The following is a 20,986-nucleotide window of genomic DNA, read 5'->3' on the forward strand; positions in this document are numbered from 1 at the left end:
TTTTTTTGCAAAGTAATAGTAGGTTATAACGGAGAAGGCAATGGCACCCCACTCCAGTACTCTTGCCTGGAAAATCCCATGGATGGAGGAGCCTGGTTGGCTGCAGTCCACGGGGTCTCTAAGAGTCAGACACGACTGAACGACTTCACTTTCACTTTTCACTTTCATGCATTGGAGAAGGAAATGGCAGCCCACTCCAGTGTTCTTGCCTGAAGAATCCCAGGGACAGGGGAGCCTGGTGGGCTGCCATCTATGGGGTCGCACAGAGGTGGACACAACTGAAGCGACTTAGCAGCAGCAGCAGCAGTAGGTTATAAAAATGAAAATTAAAGGAGTAATAGAGGACTTAAAATTTTTAAAAATAAAAATAAACAAAGAATGATAGTAAAATAGTAAAAATATATCTAGGACTTTCTCTGGTGTTGTTGTGGGCAGTGTGGAGTCAGTTCATTTTCACATAGCTCCTTGATCCAGCTTATACTTCTCAAGATCTATAGGCCCCTTCCTATGTAGTTGGTGCTAACTACAGGGTTTTAATCTATTGCACCTGTCACTTCCAAGGCGGTTCCCTCTGTTTTAGCTTCTTCTGTTTGCCGGTCTCTTCAGTGTCTAATTTCCACCCTGGCACAAGCAGGCAGTGATGGACACTTTTTTAGGCTCACTTGTTCAGTCGTGCTCTGGGGAGGGAGGGACGCTGCAAACAAATAACACTGGTGTGTGTTCACATTGTCTTGGCCACACCGGGTTTGCCCTGCTCACGGCATGTGTGCTTTCCCTGTCTACACTGCTTAGGCTCTAGGTTGCTCTGCTGGGAACTGACTGAGACTGGCCTTGGGTTGTATGCACTTCCCAGGTCTAAGCTGCTCAGGTTCAGGTACACAGGTAGTCCTCAGAGGCACAGAATCAGTTGGGCCTGCGTTTTGTGCCCTTCCCAGTTCCGAGCAGCTCAGGTGACCAGGTGTTTGGAGAGCGTGGTCGCTGTGATTTATCACCTCCCCATCCCCTGCCGCTCAGTTTTCTGGGTGTACAACTGGTGCACCCTCTCAGGCAGATATTGACCATCCAGAATCCCAAGAAGTCTTAGTTAGAAATGAAGTCTGCTTGCAGTTTGGTAGATAATGTCTCTCTGGGGCTGAAATTGCCCCCTTCCAGCTCTGGCTGCCTGTCACTGGAGGGGGATGGTCTGCAGCCAGCTATCTCTGCTCAGTCCTTTGTTCTGTGAGTGGGCCTGATGGTGTCTTAGGTTAGGGCTTTTTGTGTAGCTCTAGTCAGTCCTTTGTTCTGTGAGTGGGCCTGGCAGTGTCTTAGGTTAGGGCATTTCACGTGGTAGCTATCCCACAGTCTGGTTTGCTAGCCCAAGTTAGTTCCCTCATATTGCCCTCAGGGCATTCAGGCCCTGTCCTTAATCTAAGCAATGCAGCCCATGCCTCCCTGCCCAGCCCCCGCTTGCTAGTGGCCGATGCAGGAGACTGCGCTGCTTCTCCACTGGTGGAGTTACCATTGGGCTTGTAATCTGTGGGTTTTAATTATTTATTTATTTTTCCTCCCGACTATGTTGCCCTTTTTGGTTCCAAGGCTCACCACAGACTCGGCAGTGAGAGTATTTCCTGGTATTTGGAAATTTCTCTCTTTTTTAAGACTCCCTTCCCGGGTCAAATCTCCATCCCTACCTCTTTTGTCTCTCTTTTTGTCTTTTATATTTTTTCCTACCTCCTTTTGAAGACAATGGGCTGCTTTTCTGGGTGCCTGATGTCCTCTTCTGGCATTCAGAAGTTGCTTTGTGGAATTTACTCAGCGTTCAAATGTTCTTTTGATGAATTTGTGGGGGAGAAAGTGATCTCCCCATGCTATTCCTCTGCCATCTTAGGACTGCCTCTCTTCTTCCTTTTCTAAAACTTGCTTGTACATCTGTAAGTTTCAATTCATGTGCTGCTGAAGCCTAGCTTGAAGAATTTTGAACATAACCTTACTAGCATGTGAAATAAGTGCAATTGTATGGTAGCTTGAATATTCTTTGGCATTGTCCTTCTTTGGAATTGGAATGAAAACTGTCCTCTTCCAGTCCTGTGGTCACTGCTGAGTTTTCCAAATTTGTTGACATATTGGCTGAAGCACTTTAACAGCATCAACTTTTAGGATTTTAAATAGCTCAGCTGAAATTCTATCACCTCCACTAGCTTTGTTCATAGTAATACTTTCTGAAGCCCATGTTTCAGGATGTCTTACTCTAAGAGAGTCACTTGGACTGCAAGGAGATCAAATCAGTCAATCCTAAAAATAATCAACACTGAATATTCATAGGAAGCATGGATGCTGCGGCTGAAGCACCGATACTTTGTCCACCTGATGCAAATAGCCAACTCTTTGGAAATGTCTCTGGTGTTGGGAAAGACTGAAGGAAAACAGAGAAGGGGGCAGCAGAGTATAAGATGGTTAGATAGTATCACTGACTATCTTTGACATGATTTGAGCAAATTCTGAGAGATAGTGAATGACAAAGGAGCTTAGCATGCTGCAGTGCATGGTGATGCAGAGTCAACCTTGACTTACTAACTGAACAACTGATGATAGTAAAAAAATCACCACCCAGTTGACTACTTCTGGGATATGTAACTCAGAATGTTAATGTTTAATTCTTTGCCAAGCACTTTTTGCTTTATGTCATGTACTACAGAGTATTAGAGCTTAGAGTGCCATTATAAATCATTTGTGGGAAAAAAAAACAAAACACTAAGTCTGGAGAAACTTGGAAGAGAATTCAAAGTTTTAGTTTAGAGAATAGATCTTGGAGATAGTGGAAAACAGTAACAAAATGTTAAGAAAGCTGGAATGAGAAAAATCTGGATTGGAGGATGCGGTTTCAATAACTGCTGGTTTTTGAAATCTCCATCTTCGACTGGAAGGGACGTTAGAAGGCTGCCTCTCTTACAGAAAGGGGCAACATAGACATGTAACTAAGAAGAGATATGCTGTTGTTTAGTCATTAAGTTGTGTTCAACTCTTTTGTGATCCCATGACCCAGCTCTTTTGTGACCCCATTAAGTGGTGTAGCAGAAATCAAAAGCCAGGTTACCAATTTCCACTCCATTTCCTTTTCCACTTTATACCCATTGTTGAGTTGAAGTTGTATCCAAGGATAATAATGGTGATAAATAGGTGAGTTGCAAAATCAGAACCAGACCCTAAGCCTCCCCCATCAACCTATTCATGTGTCCAAAATTTTGTTTGCTTGAGAACTTAAATCATCTTGAAGCTAAAAGCCAAGAGTTTCTATTCATGGTCAAGTCAGTCAACACTCCTGAAAGCACAGTGCTGAAAGAGATAACTCTATATCGACCTTATTTCCCTGAAGAAATTTTTTTTCCCAATAAATTATTGAATCCATCTTCTGTGGGGTTTTGTTTGTTTCTTTCTTTCTTTTTGTTTTTTGTCATTCCTAAAATTCTGGTAGTAAAATGGTACAAAGGACACCATAAGTAGAAGGAGCAAGGTTTATCTGTTCCAGTTTTTGTCTTCTGGCTTTCCAATGGTGTGACCCAGCTCTAGGGAATGCTCTCTTTTAATTTAATAAAAAGTAGTTGAACTGATAGCAGTTTGATATCTTTTCTCTTTCCTGTATTTAGGAAAAATATGTCAATTTATTAAAACTATTATTAAAAAAATGTGTCATTGCTCTTTTCTCATCCCTGCTATCCACACGAATCCAGCCCTCTCCATGAATGTGAGAGATTTTAAAGACAATGGCTAATAAACACCTGGTGTTACTCTGACAGAAAAAGAAAGATGGAGCATTTACTAGGTTGTGGATTAGCCCAGGGCTGTGTCAGTTGCCTTTATTTACTGAATTTGGGTAATACACCAGACAGCTACCTTCAGTCATTTAGTTTTCCCAGTATTGGGGTATAAGGTCACTGACAAAGCCCAGAGCCTTGGAAGAGCTATTAAAATTCAATCCTTTTAACACAAGGCTTCCCATATTGACCTGCTGATGTGTTCAAAATTTCACGTGCTTGATAAATTAAATCACCTTGAAGCTAAAAGTCATGGATTTCTACTCATACTCAAGGCATTTGGCATTCTTGGCAAGACAGTGCTGAAAGGAATCACTCTAAATAGACAAATGCACCTTACTTTTTTTTTTTTTTTGAGAAATATTATTTCTTTTTAAGTCACTGATTCCATCCTCTAGAGTGGATTTTTTTTCCTTTCCACTCCTGATTTTCTGGTATTTAAAGGACAGCAATGACAGCTAAATAGAGGGGAAACTTTGACCTGTGATACCTAAATCCTCCCTTTTGTCTTCTGGCTCTCCCATGAGTATGATGTCACTTTTAAATTTAATACAAAATAGATGAATTGATAGCAGCTTGATAATTTTTACTCTTTTCTTGTGTTTAGGAAAATGTGTCCATTTATTTAAAATATGTCCAAAATTATGTCAATGCCCTCTTCTCATTCCTTCTAGCTCCATGAATCCACCCCTCTCCACCAGTATGAGCAACTTGAAAAATAATTGCTAATAAATATCTGTTTTTCTCTGATGGAAGAAAAAAGAAACTGTGCCTAGGGCTTCTGCATTGTCTTCTTTCATCAAATAGGGATAATATACTGCAGAGCTACCTTCACTTATTTACTTTTTCCAGGATTGTGGAATATGGGCCCTCACATAGCCCAGAGCCTTTGAAGAACTCTTATATTCTTTTGCAAGACATAACCACATTTAGAGCAAAGGGAGGGTAGGACATTTTGGCTACCACCTAAAAGCCAATTGAAGAAGAGGGTGCCTGTCTATTTAACTATGATAATATTACTACAAGAAAGATATATCAAAATTCTGTTATTATCAAATATGGATTTCCGTGGTGGCTCAGACAGTAAAGAATCTGCCTGCAATGCAATCAGTTCATATACATATTTTTCAATTGTGCCCCAAACTTTACTAATCAAAATCATTAAAGTTTATTTACTAGGATAGGGAGTTATAACTCTTTAGCATTTTTTAATCTAAAATAGTATCTTTCCACACCACACTGAGTTTTTCAAGAATTCGGGACAGCTCAATTCTGAGTTTATGATTGCTATTATTCACTCTTCTCAAATTATTCCTTTACTGTAGCAAGATTACTTCCCAACTCATCTTAATTAACATATTTGTATGATATACTGTTTTTTAAATTTTAATTTCCACTGATCACTCATTTTCATTACATCTTTATATTTACATATTTTTGGTGAAGTAACTCCCTTTTTACTCTGTAACAACAACAACAACAAAAAATCTGTTGATTGTCCTGTTCTTCCTATTAGATTATTTGTGGGTTCTTTGAATTTTGGATCCTGAGGACATGAATCAATTACAAACTCAGATGCACTGACCACATCACAAAGTTGTACAATAGATACTTGCACACAAGCTGGCCCATAAAAATCTCATGAGGGCCAGGTTGTAGAGAATTCCAGCCTAACATTTTATGAGACTGTCTAAAATAAACCTGAACCACATAGTATGTGTCTCAGAGCTGTCAAAGTTCCCAAATTAGAAGTAAACCAGACTAAGAAACTTTTTTAGTAAAAATTAAATAAGCACTCTCTCAGGTAGAACGAAAAGAAATGACAGTCCTTCTACAGTAAAATGACAGTCAATGACAGTCCTTCTACAGTAAAATGACAGTCTTGGAACACAGTTGTCATGTTGCAGTGAAAAGAAAAAAAGAGGAATGAGTTTGTCTCTTTCTCTTTTTTGAGAACAAAGAAGATAAAGAGAACAGTGAGCAGGCCTGAACATTCCTAGTCTTTTTTTTTTTTTTTTTTTTTTTACTTTAACTGCTCTTTTTACTTTAACTCTGTGTGTTTGAACATTACTAGTCTTTTTTACTTTAACTCTGCCTGTCTGAAACTAAGTTTGCTTTTCTTCCTTCTAACTCTGAATGTCTGAATGTCTGTAACTTTGCTTTTCTGCTCCTTAACTCTTCAGGAGCTATAATTGACATTTTTTCCTTTGACTTTATGCTAAATATATCCTGTATGGTGTTTATCCTTACATATCAGAAGGAAGTTACATATGAGTTACAGTAGTTACATATCAGAAGCAAGGCTGCAGAGCCACTGAACTGCCAGACTCAATGACTGGGTTACTGACAGCAGCCTATGACTGTTTTTGAAGCAACGGAAGAGGAAGAAATCAAAATCCTACCACCTTTGTTCTTCACCCCCCACCCTTGATTATGAGCCCTTGCCTTATATAAGCCCCTACACTCCTTATGGAGGGTGGGGCACAGTTCTTGAGGCATGAGCTTACAGTGTACCCCTCTCCACTGGCTGAGAATTAAAGCCACATTTCTATTTCCTCCAAACTCTATGTCTGTATTTTTAATTTGGCTTCAAAGGGAGAGAAGGCCAAGACTTTGGCCAACAACAGTCAGCAGCTCAGGGGAGTGAGCAGTTTGATGTTGTAGAGATCTAACTTACATGCAATGTAGGATCAGGTCTACACTTTCATCAGCTCCTGCCCTGACCTGATCTTCACCCTCTCTCATTCTTCCCTTTGGCTCTGCATCATGTGACTGTAGTCCCCCTAGGTTTGAAATTCCTTCATTTCCTCTTATTATCTTACATCATCATTATCCATCAGGGAGCTCCATCTCTCAGAGGACCAGCAAAGCAAGTTTCAACATCTCATCTTCCTTAATATTTGCCATATCTATTGACTTGTGAAGTGATTCTGAATTTTAAAAATGAACTGCTTCCCAGGTGGCACTAGTGGTAAAGAACCCACCTGCCAGTGGAGGAGACATAAGAGAACTGGGTTCTATCCCTGGGTTGGGAAGATCCCCTGGAGGAGAGCATGGCAACTCACTTCAATATTCTTGCCTGGAGAACACCATGGACAGAGGAGCCTGGTGGACTATAGTCCATAGGGTTGCAAAAAGTTGGACACAAATGAGGCTACTTAGCATGCACAACCATTTATAAAAGGCAACCCTGAACCACTGTTCTCCTCTTACTTCCAGTTTCTTCTCTGCTCTCACTTATCTATAATACTTGGCATTCCCAGTGCAGATCCCTGCAATACAGGTAAGTGGGAGCTGAGACAAGATGAGACCTGTGACAAAGGTTTGACCTTGCATATTTCTGGGAAGGTGTACAAGGAATCTTGTCCTCAGAGAATACAGGAGCTCTGAGACCAGGGGAAGCCTGTCTTGGGAGGTTTCATGTTCACTAGTATGTATAGATTTTCCAATTATTTCCAGACCTATGAAAGGGGAGGGATGCTACCAAGATGGATTTATTCCTAGGGGACTAGATGGAGGAAAAGACAAGAGGTACAACAGGGGGTTTTTCACACCCTCTCTCTGACCACCCTCCCTTAGTTCTCTAGCTGTCTCCATACCTTGCAGACACAATGCTGCCTTTCCTGGTTCTCCCCAGACTGTCATGGATACTGCTTTCCTGCCTGATGCTCCTGTCTCAGGTCCAAGGTGAGATTTCTCTGCCTCTAGCTCTGGGTTCCCAGTGTCTGCTCAGGGCTAAGATGAGGAGGAAAACTCCTATGCTTCCCCTAGTAATGGGATATCCCCACACAACATAACTGCCTGGATTCCTGAGTCATCACTCCTTCCTTCAGGATAACTAGTGGTGGGAGGCACCACAGTGGTTCAGTAACAGTGGGATGAAATGATTTCCATTTTCTAGGCAAAGTATGTACACAGATGAAGGAGGAAAATATCGAGTGTCATTAATGAGATGAGTAGAAAAAGAATGATTGGAGAATCCAGTGTAGGAACAGTCAGCCCAGAGAAGAAGGGTTGGACTTTTGAACTAGATGGATGCATAAAAAGATAACAGATTCATCTCCCAATTAGTAGGTCCAGTATATGATTTAAAAAATAATCTTGGCAATGGTAAGAAGCAGTTAAGTGTTTGACATCACTGCCCCAAGCACTGACCTAATAGATATTCTCCGAGGTCACCAAACCCCTCTCTTCATTTCACTCATCCTTCTCATATATTTCTTCCTCCCCAGGGAAAGTTTCCCAAAATGAACTGCCCTCTAAATGGATCAGGTGTCCCAAAGGTTTCATGGCCTACAGGTCCTACTGCTATATTTTGTTTATTTTGTTTATTTCTCACCCCAAATCAGGCTTCCCTGGTGGCTCAGATGGTAAAGAATCCACCTGAAAACATGTATATTAAAATATGTGAAATAGATCACCAGTCCAGGTTTGATGCATGAGACAGGGCGCTCAGGGCCAGTGCACTGGGATGACCCTGAGGGATGGGATGGGGAGGGAGGTGGGAGAGGGCTTCAGGATGGAGCATACATGTACACCCATGGCTGGTTCATGTCAATGTATGGCAAAAAAACACTACAATACTCTGAAGTAATTAGGCTCCAATTAAAAAAAAAAAAAAAAAGCCCAGGAGAGCAGACCACTTGATTCTGGCCTTCTGACTAAGTGACCTGTCAGAAAATGAATGAGTGCTGTTTCAGGTGCTAGTTTCATGGAAGTCTGTTATAGCAGCAATAGAAACAGAATAATAAACAATAGAATTACCCTAAACCTGGTGCTCTGTGACAGCCTAGCATGGTGGGATGGGGTGGGTAGTAGAAGGCAGGTTCAAGAGGGAGAGGGCATATGTATATCTATGGCTGATTCGTCTTTACATATGGCAGGAACCAACACAATAGGCAATTATCCTTCAATTTAAATAAGTTTAAAAGACAAAGGCTTTTTAAAAATTAGGTAAAATTCCCGTTTATTCTCACATCTGATGCCATTTTGATATTCAAGTATAGCATATTTTTTTCAGTTTTTCATTGATTAAAAAAACAAATCCACCTGCAATCCTGGAGACCTGGGTTTGATCACTGGATTGGGAAGATCCCCTGGAGGAGGGCATGACAACCTACTCCAGTATTCTTGTCTGGAGAATCCCCATGTACAGAGGAACCTGGTGGGCTACAGTCCGTGGGGCTGCAAAGAGTCAGACATGACTGAGCGACTAAGCACACAAACCTGGAGAGATGCTGACATGGGTCCTGGAATCCCCAGTTAGGGTTGATATGGAAAAGAAAATTAGAGACTGGGTTTTGGAGAGAGGAGTCCCATTCTTTAGAGTTTCTTGAGGATAAGAATGAGCAACTCACCTTTGGCAAACACACCCCTTCTCACCTGCATGGGCCCAGCCCTTTCCCCAGTGGCATCTCAAACTAGCCCTCAGTCTCTTCCTTCTCAACACAGTTGGCCTGCCAGAGAGGCCCTCAGGACACCGTGTGTCTGTCCTCAGTGGGGTTGAGGGGTTATGCATGGTCTCCCTGGTCAAGTACAATTTGAAAATCCCATCATATGTCTGGATTGGGCTCCATGATCCCACAGAGATACACTTGCATCCTGCCTAATCTGTTGCCTGGCAAGATACTATGATCACTCAGTCCCCTCCCTGTCCCTCACATGTGCCTAGGAAATAACCTAGAGATCCCTGGAGCTCAGGGGATAATTGGAGTAATGTGAGAGCCTTGAGGGTGGCTAAAGAGCTGAGTTTTGTCTCAGCTAAAGTTAATCTGCATCTTCTCCACAATTCACAAGCACGCCTTGTAATTCAGTTCTTTGTGCTTTCCTGAGTCTCTATATGCTGTACTTGGTGAGTTCTAAATGAAGCTTTAGGATTGCTGCATTTGCCCCTTATAAAAGCAATATTTGGGGACACAGACATGGAGAACAGACTTATGAACATAGTGCGGGGTGGGGGGAAGACAGAAGAGGATGGGAGGTATGGAGAGAGTAACATGGAAACATACATTACCATGTGTAAAATAGATAGCCAATGGGAATTTGCCATATGACTCGGGGAACTCACACTAGTGCTCTGTAACAACCTAGAGGTGTGGGATGAGGAGGGAGGTAGGAAGGAAGTTCAAGAGTGGGGGAACATATGTGTACCTATGGCTGACTCATGTTGGTGTTTGGCAGAAACCAATAGAATACTGTAAAGCAATTATCCTTCAATTAAAAGTAATTAATTAAATGCAATGTTGTCTCAGATGTTCAAAGGGTAATCACAAATTACCCTGGCAACTGTGGGAGTGTGTCAAGAAGCACAAGTAAGAAACAGAGGAGTTCAATTCTGCCCAGACTTTTCCTTCCCCCTCCTCCCCCAGGGCATTTCTGAGCCTGACCATCAGAGAATCCTCTTGGGCTAGAAATGTAATATTGGCTTGTCTGCTCCCATGTCCTCTCATCTCTCCTTTCTTTCTGTCTTCTTCCCCTGGAGCTAGACCCTAGTGAAAAGGAGGAGAGAGCCTTTGAATCCTAGTCAGCACTTGGGATACCTCTCCATTGGATCCTCAAGCTCAACTAGCCTCATTCACTTGAGCTCATATGTCTCTCTAGGATATTTCAAGTTAAGGTTATAATTGTTATATGAACTTACCCTATGCCAATTAGTTCAAGGATTATGTAAGATGGGAAGTAAGCAGCCTGAGTCTGGGCTACAGGTCATCGTGGACCAGGAAACCAGTGTGAAGACTCATCCCCACAGGGATATTCTCATATACCCACAACCTGACCACCTCATTCTGACTTTCCATATCTCTCAGTCTCATTTCAGGCTTTTGTATGTGTGTGTTCCATGGCCTGAGGTCTTGGAGTATAGTAATCAATATCTTATTCCATACTTACTGACTTTATACTCTCATCTCATAAAAAGACTCTGAAGAAGAAATTTGTATGGGCAGAATCTAGGGGCGACCTCTGCCCGGTTTCAGTCTCCTTGGAAAATAACTGAATTTACATCCCCACCAGTGTATCGCTTTCCCACACAGTGTAGTGCCCATTTCTCATGATGGTGAGACACGACAGAATTAGTTTTGGCTCTCATGCTATTTAAAATGCACTTCTGAAATAATTTACTCTGAAGGATCATGAAGAATTAATTCTTTTTCTTTAATTTGCAATCCACTTAGGATCATGACTTATAAAATGCAGGAACTGAAAGTAAGAGAAGGGAGGGTCAAGGCTGCCTCTTTTACACAGTAGCTAGTTTTTAAGAAAGTTCAGAATCATCTGATTAGTCAATAGATGAGCCAGAATCTTAAGAAAGGTGAGATCCTGAAACTTGTCTTGCTGGTCTTCTGAAAGACGGAACTTCCCTGATGGATAGTGATAATGTGATATAAAAAGAGGCAATGAAGGAATTTCAATTCTAGGAAATCTAGAGCCAAATGATGTTTCCTAAGGAAGAGTGATAGAGGGTTAAGGTAGAGTCAGAGCAGGAGCTGCGTAAAATTGTAGACTTGATTCTACAGTGCATATAGGTTAGATCTCTACTGCATTCAAGATGCTCACTCCTCTGGACCTTGTGAGACTCTCATTTCATTGTAGAAGAATTGTCACTTCCATTGCATTCTACCTGGAAGAGTGGGGATCCTGAGAAAATTCTTTAGTCAGGTTCATTTCTGAGTTGGCAATTTTGGCAAGTATGAGATACATACTATCTGGCTTATTTTGGTAGTCTGGGAATATATTAGTTTGAAATTCTCTACAGACCCTACTTCTCATGTAGTTTTTATAGGCCAACTTGTGTGTGATAGGTCAATGCAACTGAGCTTGTAATTGATTCATATCCTCAGAATCCAGATGTCAGTAGAACACACAAATAATACAATAGGATAGATAGGACAGAAAACAGATTCTTTTGTTACAAAGCAAAAAAGAAGTTGCTTCACAAAAAATATGTAAATGCAAAGCCATCATTATATTTAGAGACTAGTGAAAATAAAAGTTTAAATAACCAATATATTATGAAAATATGATAGGATGATTTGGGAAGTAATTTTGCTACAGTGAAATAATTGTTTTCAAAAAATTAAATAATAGGAGAGCTTTCCTAGTAGCTCAGTTAGTAAAGCATTTGTCTGCAATGCAGGAGACCTGGGTTCTATCCCTGGGTTGGGAAGATCCCCTGGAGAAGGAAATGGAAACCCACTCCAGTATTCTTGTCTGGAGAATCCCACGGACAGAGGAGCCTGGTGGGCTATAGTTCATGGGGTCGCAAAGAGTCAGACATGACTGAGTGACTAACACACACACACACACAAATAATGGGAATCAGAAACTCAGAATGGACTATATTTCTTGAATTCCTGAGAAACACAATGTCAGGGGGAAAGATATCATTTAGTTTAAAAGACTCTGAAGAGATATAACAATCTATCCTAGTGAGTAAATTTTAATAGAGTATTGATTAATAAAGTATGCCTTTGGGGGACAACCCTGAAATATGAATATGAACTCATATTTTATAATGATAGAATTTTCATTTCTCTTGCTTGTGGTAATGGTGTCATAGTTAAATCAGAAGGCATCCTACTTTCCAACTTATTAAGGTGAGTGACTGAAAATGTCAACCTTTTCTTTGCTCTAAATATAGGTGTGTCTTGCAAAGGAATGTAAGAGCTTTTCCACAGCTCTGGGCTGCGTGTGTGATCATATTCCCTATCTTGGGAAAACTAAACAAATGAAGGTATTTCTGTAGTGTATTATCCTAATTTGATGAATGAAGGCAACTGAAGCAGCCCCAAGCTGATCCATACTCAAGAAGTGTATGAGTATGGCTTTCTGTCTTCTTCCATCTATCAGAGAAAAACCAGGTATTCATTAACCATTGTATTTCAAGTTACATTGGTGGAGAGGACTGGGTTTATGGGGTTAGGAGAAATGAGAATATGGTATTGCTGCATTTTTTACCTATTTTTCAAAAATTGACATATTTTTCCTAAATACAAAAAAAGATGAAAAATATCAAACTACTATCAATTTGACTATATGCAACTAAATTAAAAAGAATACCCAGAGCCAGAAGACAGACAGGGGAACAGGTAAACATTGTCCCCTCTAGGGAAGGTATCCTTTGTGTCATCTTACTACCTGAATTTCAGGAAGGACAAAAACAAAAATCAAATAAAAAACCAAGCAGCCCTTCCCTCTAAAAACCAGAGAGGGATTCAATGATTTAATAAGAAAAACAACATTCCCTTTAGAAAATAAGGTCCATTTATAGTGATATCTCTCAGCACTGTCTTGCCAGGAGCACTGAATGATTTGAACATGAGAGGAAATTCTTGGCTTTTAGATTCAAGAGGATTTAAGTTTTCAAGTAGATGGGATTTTGATCACATCAGCAGGTTGATGTGAGAAGCCTCAGGGTCTTTTCAGGGTTGGTTTGATTTTGAAACTCACCAGTTTATCACTCACCCCTACCATCTTTTGTACAGCTTTAACTTGATAATGGGTATAAAGTAAAAAAGAAAATGGACTGGAAGTTGATAAATTGGATTTTAATTTCTGCCATACCTCTTCTTAGCTGCATGTCTAAGCTGCCCCTCACTTTTTAAGAGAGACAGCCTACCAATGCCCTTTCCAGTCCAGGAAGGAGATTTGCAAACACTGGAAGTTATTGAAACCACATCCCCCCATCCGTGTTTTTCTAACTTTAGCTTTTTTATACTTCATTCCTATTTTCCACTACTCCCAGGATCCTTGCTGTGAGCTAAAACCTTGAACTCTTTTCCTGGTATCTGTTTTACACGCTTTCCTATTTGACTTAAATGATCTATAATGACACACTTAGCTCTAAAACTCTATAATACATGGCATAAACAAGAAGTGCTTGGCAAACAATTAAGCATTAACATTCTGAGTTACAGATCCAGTAAATATTCAATTGGGTTATGACTTGTCTAGTATCATCAGACTATAGCATAAATGACTCCACACTTGTTTGTTCACTTAAGCAGATTTAATACTCCACTAAAAGTCTTTTTTTGTTTGTTTGTTTTGTGGTGGACCATCTTTTAAAGTCTTTATTGAATTTGTAATAGTATTGCCTCTGCTTTTTATATTTTGTTTTTTTTTTTTTTTGCTGCAGTATTCAAAGCACCATGCCTTTTGGGTCCATGCTTGACTACTGTGCTCCCAGCACTTGATTTCAGTGCATGTGTGCCTGGGGATCTGTGCTGGTGGCTTTGTGAACACAAGCCCTGAGGCACACCCAGGATGGTGGCCTGCATTTCCAAGGCTGAGAATGGGCCAATGGTAGCAATTCAATCAGCAGTACTTTGTGAGTTCACAGAATAGGTGACCAGTAACATCACAGATCACATTTTCAGTGGACAGCTCCTGCAGAAGAATACTAATACTCTCCCAGTGGAAGTGCTCCAGTCTGGCCTACCTCACACCAAAGCTCACAAATGGATATAGAGGCTTCTACTTCAACAACAGTGAGCAGACCATGCTCCCAACAGGGTTGTGACAACCACAGAGCAAAGAGAAGACCCTGCTCAACATCAAATCAGGCTCTGTCACCAAAATAACAGTTACATGCTGTATATATGGGTTATGCCCAGTACACACTGAAGAAAGACATGGAGGAAGAAAGACATTATATATATAATATATATAAACAGCCCTTGTACCAAAAAAAAAAAAAAAAAGACTCAGGAAGACTCTACAGAGATGCCCCCACTTAAAAATAGCCCTTCAAGACCACAAGAGATAACTGTTGCACTTAAATTTATAGAGTCAGAGAAATATATATAAAATGAAGAAGCAGAGGAACTACTCCAAATTAAAACAAGAGAATTCTTCTGAAAGAATGAAGAGTGAAACAGACCACTCAAGTCCTCTAGGTCCTGAGATCCAAAAAGAGGTAATAAAAATAGTGAAGGAATTAAGGAAGGTAATCAATATAAAAGGAGATCACTATAAAAAAGTAACTAGAAACTTATAAAATAACAATTTAAAATTGGAAAACTCATTTGCTAAGACCAAGATGAGTTAAAGGCCATGAATAATAAACTATATAATGCAGAAGAATGAATAAGTGATCAGGAAAGTAAAACAATGAAAATCATCCAATCAGAATAGCAGACAGAAAGAAAAATGAAAAAAATGAAAGCAGTATATGAGACCTATAATATAATATAAAGTTACCAATCTACACATAATAGGGATTCCAAAAAGATGAAAAAGAGAAAAGGAGATTGAAAGTATATTTGAAGAAATTATGGATGAAAAATTCTCAAACCTAAAAAAGGAAATGGATATCCAGGTATAGGATGCACAGAGAATCCTAAACAATATAAGCATCATAGACATATATCAAAACATATTATATTTAAAGTAACAAAATTTAAAGATAAAGAGAGGTTTCTAGAGGTAGTAAAAGAAAAACAAATAATTAATTACAAGGGACCCCACATAACACTATCAGCTGATATCTCTACAAAATTATTGCATAAGTAAGTTGCAAGATATACTTAAAGCCTACAAAGGGAAAACCTGCAACATAGGATACTCTATGTAGCTAGATTACCTTTTAGTATAGGAGAGAGAAAGGATTTCTCAGAAAAGCAAAAACTAAAATATTAAAGAAATATTAAATTTATCTTAAAAGAAATATTGAGAGATCTTTATAGAAAATAAGTAAAAATCTAGGAAAAGGGAATATCACAATTGTAAAGTAAATCACTTAACCCAGTATATATATTTTAAAAAATAAGATATATTTTGTGAAAGTGATGATAATAGCAATGAACTTCAAAAGGATACATATGAAGATATAAAAGAGAACATCAAAATCATAAAATATGGGGGAGGGGAGTAAGAAAATTTGGATTTTTTCTAATAATGTGTTTCAGTCTAAATGACTATGAGTCGAAAGCATGTAGACATAGTAATGGGTTAATATACTTGAAAAACAAGGAAATCACAATTCAAAAATGTATAATAGATTCACACACATAAAAAAGTAACACAAACATAAAACAAAAGAAAGCCATCAAACTACAAAAGGAAAAACAAACAAAAAAAAGGAACAAAAAGAAAATACAAAATCAACTGGAAAGCAAGGTTTAAAACAGAAATAAAATTATATTTTATGATAATTAACTTAAATGCCCGGAGAAGGCAATGGCACCCCACTCCAGTACTCTTGCCTGGAAAATCCCATGGATGGAGAACCCTGGTGGGCTGCAGTCCATGGGGTCACTAAGAGTCGGACACGACTGAGCAATTTCACTTTAACTTTTCACTTTCATGCATTGGAGAAGGAAATGGCAACCCACTCCAGTGTTCTTGCCTGGAGAATCCCAGGGATGGGGGAGCCTGGTGGGCTGCCGTCTATGGGGTTGCACAGAGTCGGACACGACTGAAGCGACTTAGCAGCAGTAGCAGCAGCAACTTAAATGTCAATGGACTAAATGCTCCAATCAAAAGACATAGAGTGGCAGATTGGATAATAAAACAAGAGCCTACAATATGTTGCCTGTAAGAGAACCACTTTTGGGAAAATGATACATACAGATAGAAATTAAAGTGGTGGGAAAAATTTCATGAAAATAGAAGTGAGAGGAAAGCAAGGGTAGGAATGCTCAGGCAAAATAGACTTTAAAATAAATTAAAAAATATAAATAAGGACATTATATAGTGATAAAATGATAAGTACAAGAAGAGGATATTACATTTGTTAATATATATGCACCCAGTATAGAAGCACCTAAGTACATAAAATAAATACTAACAGACATAAAGTGAGAAACTAACGGGAATACAATGATAGTAGGAGAATTTAACACCCCACACACACTGATGGACAGATCTTTCAGACAGAAACTTATTAAGGCAACAGAGATCCTAAATGACAAAAATAGAAGTTAGATTTAATTAACATTTTCACAGTGTTAAATCCGAAAACATCGAGGATACACATTCTTTTCAAATTCACATGGAATGTTCTCTAGGATAGACCATAAACTAGAACACAAAACAATCCTTAACAAATTTAAAAGGATAGAAATTATTTCAAGCCTCTTTTCTGAACACAACAGAATGAAACTAGAAATCAATCACATGAAGAGAAATGAGAAAAAAAAATGATTGCCTTGAGACTAAACAACATGTCACTAAAAACCAAACTATGATGTCAAAGAGGAAATTTAAAAATAATTGGAGAGAAAGGACAATAAAACATAATCACACCAAATCTATGGGATGCAGAAAAAACAGTTCTTAAGGGAGGTTACTGGTGATATAGGCCTCCCTCAAAAAACAACAAAAATCTCAAACGAGCAACCTAACCTACCATCTGAAAGTGAAAGTCACTCAGTCATGTCTGACTTCTTACGACCCCATGATTATACAGTCCATGGAGTTCTCCAGGCCAGAATAATGGCATGGGTAGCCTTTCCCTTCTCCAGGGGATCTTTGCAGCCCAGGGATTGAACCAGGTCTCCTGCATTACTGGTGGATTCTTTACTGACTGAAAGAATGAGGGAAGCCCAACCTAATAAAATGGAAAAAAAGAACAAGCAAAACATAAAGTAGACCAAAGGAAGGAAGTTATAAAGTTCAAAGATGAATAAATAAAAAAGAGAGTTAAAAAAATGAAACAAAAATCGAAAAGACCAAGCACTGGTTCTTTGAAAGGGTAAACAAAATCAACAAACCTCTGCCCAGTTTCACTATGAACAAATGAGAGAAAGAGAGAGGAACCAACTAAACAAAATAAGAAAAGAGGAGAAATAACAACCTATACTTTAGAAATAGAGAAAAAAAGAAAGAATTACCCACTGTAATACCAAACCCAGATAAAGACAATACCAAAAATGGAAATTACAAGCCTATATCTTTCATAAATATATATGCAAAAACTCTCAGCAAAATATTAGCAAACCAAATCTAAGGACTCATTAAAAAAGATTGCACACAATGATCAAAATGAATTCACCCCAGGGTCACAAGAATATTTCAACACAGGCAAATCAAACAATGTGATGTACCACATCAACAAAGAAGGTGCCAAATACCACATGACCACTTCAATAGATGCAGAAAAGGCGTTTGATAAAATTCAACATCCATTCATGACAAAAATTCTGAACAAAGTGGGTATAGAGGGAGCATATCTCAACATAATAAAAGTTACTTATGATAAGCTCATAATCAAAATAATACTCAATGGTGAAAAGTGGAAAACTTTCCTTCTAAAATCTGGAAGAAGACAGGATTATAATTTCTATTGAAAGTAATATTAGACTTCATTCTATTGAATGTATTTTGGACATCCTAGAAACAGCAATTAGACAAGAAAAATAAATAAAAGTTATTCAAATTGGAAGGGAAGAGATAAGATTGTCATTAAATGCAGATTACATACTCTATATAGAAAATAAAAAAGAAACTCCAGCCCAAAACTATTAGAGCTGATAAATGAATTCAGCAAGGTAGCAGCATACAAGATTAGCATACCAAAATCTGTTCATTTAATTACAGTAACAATGAAATATCAGAAACAGTTAGAAAAGAAACAGATTCTTGAATACAAATAAGAAACATACTTAGGAATAAACCTTACCAAGAAGGTGAAAGACTTGTAGGCTGAGAGCTATAAGAGAATGATAAAGGAAATTGAAGATGACTCAAAAGAAGTGGAAAGATGTTCCATACTCTTAGACTGGAGGAATTCATATTGTTAAAATGGTCAAACCACCCAAAGCAATCTACAAATTTAATGAGATACCTATCAAATTACCCATGACATTTTTTTACAGAATGGGAACACAAAATCTTTAAATGTATATGGAACCACAAAAGACCTTGAATTGACAAAACAATTCTGAGGAAGAAGAATAAGTCTGAGGCAGAGTCCTCCAAGCTTAAGATAACATTACAAAGCTCTAGCAGTCAAAACAATATAGTATTGGCCACACACACACATACACACAAAACATTTAGATCAAAGGGACAGAACAGAGAGCCCAGAAATAAACCCTCACACTATGGTCAATTAATCTTCAACAAAGAAGGCAAGAATATACAATGGAGAAAAAAGTCTCTTCAGTAAGTGGTGCTGGGAAAGCTGGACAACCTAGTGCAAATTTATGAGGATAGAACACTTCCTCACCTCATACACAAAAATAAATTCAAAATGGCTTAAAGAATTAAATATAAATATATGACATCATGAAACTCTTAGAAAAGAACTTAGGCAAAACATTCTCTGACATAAATCTTAGCAATGTTTTCTTAGGTCTGTCTTACAGGGCAAGAAAAATAAAAGCAAAACCAAACAAATTGGACCTAATCAAACTTATAATCTTTTACACAAAAAGAATATCATCATCAAGATGAAAAAAACAGCCTATGTATTAGGAAAAATATTTGCAAATGATGCAACCTACAAGGGCTTAATTTCCAAAATACATGAACAGCTGAATAAACAAAAACCAAAGAACCCAATAAAAAATGGGCAGAAGATCTGAATAGATATTTCAGCAAAGAAGACATTCAGGTGGCCACAAGGCACATGAGAAGATGCTCACCATCGCTAATTATCAGAGAAATGCAAATCAAAACTACAGTAAACTATCACCCACAACTAGTCAAAATGGCTATAAAGAGTCTACAAATAATAAATACTGGAGAGAGTGTGGAGAAATGGGAACCATCCTACGTTGTGGGAATATAAATTGGTGCAGCTTACTATGAAGAACAATATAGAGATTCCTTAAAAAACTAAAAATAGAGTTACCACATGATCTAGCAATCACACTTTGGGGCATATACCTGGAAAAAACAAAAATTCTAATATGAAAATATACATGCACACCAAAGTTAACTGCAGCACTATTTACAATAGCCAAGACATGGAAGCAACCTGTGTCCATCAAGGGTAGAATAAATAAGAAAGATGTGATACATATATACATGCTAAGTCACTTCAGTCATGTCTGACTCTTTGCAGTGCTATGGACTGTAGACCCCAGGGTCCTCTGTCCATAGGGATTCTCCAGGCAAGAATACTGGAGTGTGTTACCATGCTCTCCTCCATAAATCTTCCCAACCCAGGGATTGAACCCATGACTTTTATGTCTCCTGCATTGGTAGAAGGGTTCTTTACCACTAGTACCACCACAGATAATATTCTACTGTATACGTAGTACAATAGTATTCATCCATATAGAAGAATGAAATACTGTCATTTGCAATAGACCAAGAGATTATCATATCAAGTGAAGTAAATTAAGCAGAGGAAGAAACATATTATATGATATTACTTATATGTGGAAACTAAAGAAATACAGATCAATTTATTTTCAAAACATAAACAGTTCAGAGACAGAAAACACACTTATAGTGACCAAAAGAGAAAGAAGTAGAAGGATAAATTGGGGATTTATCAGATAAATATTATATATAAGAATGATAAAAAGAAGGATTTACTGTTAGCACATAGAACTCGATTTAATATTTTACAGAAGAACTGTACAAAAAAGATCTTCACGACCCAGATAATCATGATGATGTGATCACTGACCTAGAGCCAGACATCCTGGAATGTGAAGTCAAGTGGGCCTTAGAAAGCATCACTACCAACAAAGCTAGTGGAGGTGATGGCATTACAGTTGAGCTATTTCAAATCCTGAAAGATGATGCTGTGAAAGTGCTGCACTCAATATGCCAGCAAATTTGGAGAACTCAGCAGTGGCCACAGGACTGGAAAAGGTCAGTTTTCATTCCAATCCCAAAGAAAGGCAATGCCAAAAAATGCTCAAAAACTACCACACAATTGCACTCATCTCACACGCTAGTAAAGTAATGCTCAAAATTCTCTAAGCCAGGCTTCAGCAATACATGAACCGTAAACCTCCAGATGTTCAAACTGGTTTTAGAAAAGGCAGAGGAACCACAGATCAAATTGCCTACATCCGCTGGATCATCAAAAAAGCAAGAGAGTTCCAGAAAAACATCTATTTCTGCTTTATTGACTACGCCAAAGCCTTTGACTGTGTGGATCACAATCAACTGTGGAAAATTCTTCAAGAGATGGGAATACCAGACCACCTGATCTGCTTCTTGAGAAATCTGTATGCAGGTCAGGAAGCAACAGTGAGAACTGGACATGGAACAACAGACTGGTTCCAAATAGG

This window comes from Bison bison, unplaced genomic scaffold (assembly GCF_000754665.1).
Source record: "Bison bison bison isolate TAMUID 2011002044 unplaced genomic scaffold, Bison_UMD1.0 scf7180017864489, whole genome shotgun sequence".
Taxonomy (NCBI): Eukaryota; Metazoa; Chordata; class Mammalia; order Artiodactyla; family Bovidae; genus Bison; species Bison bison.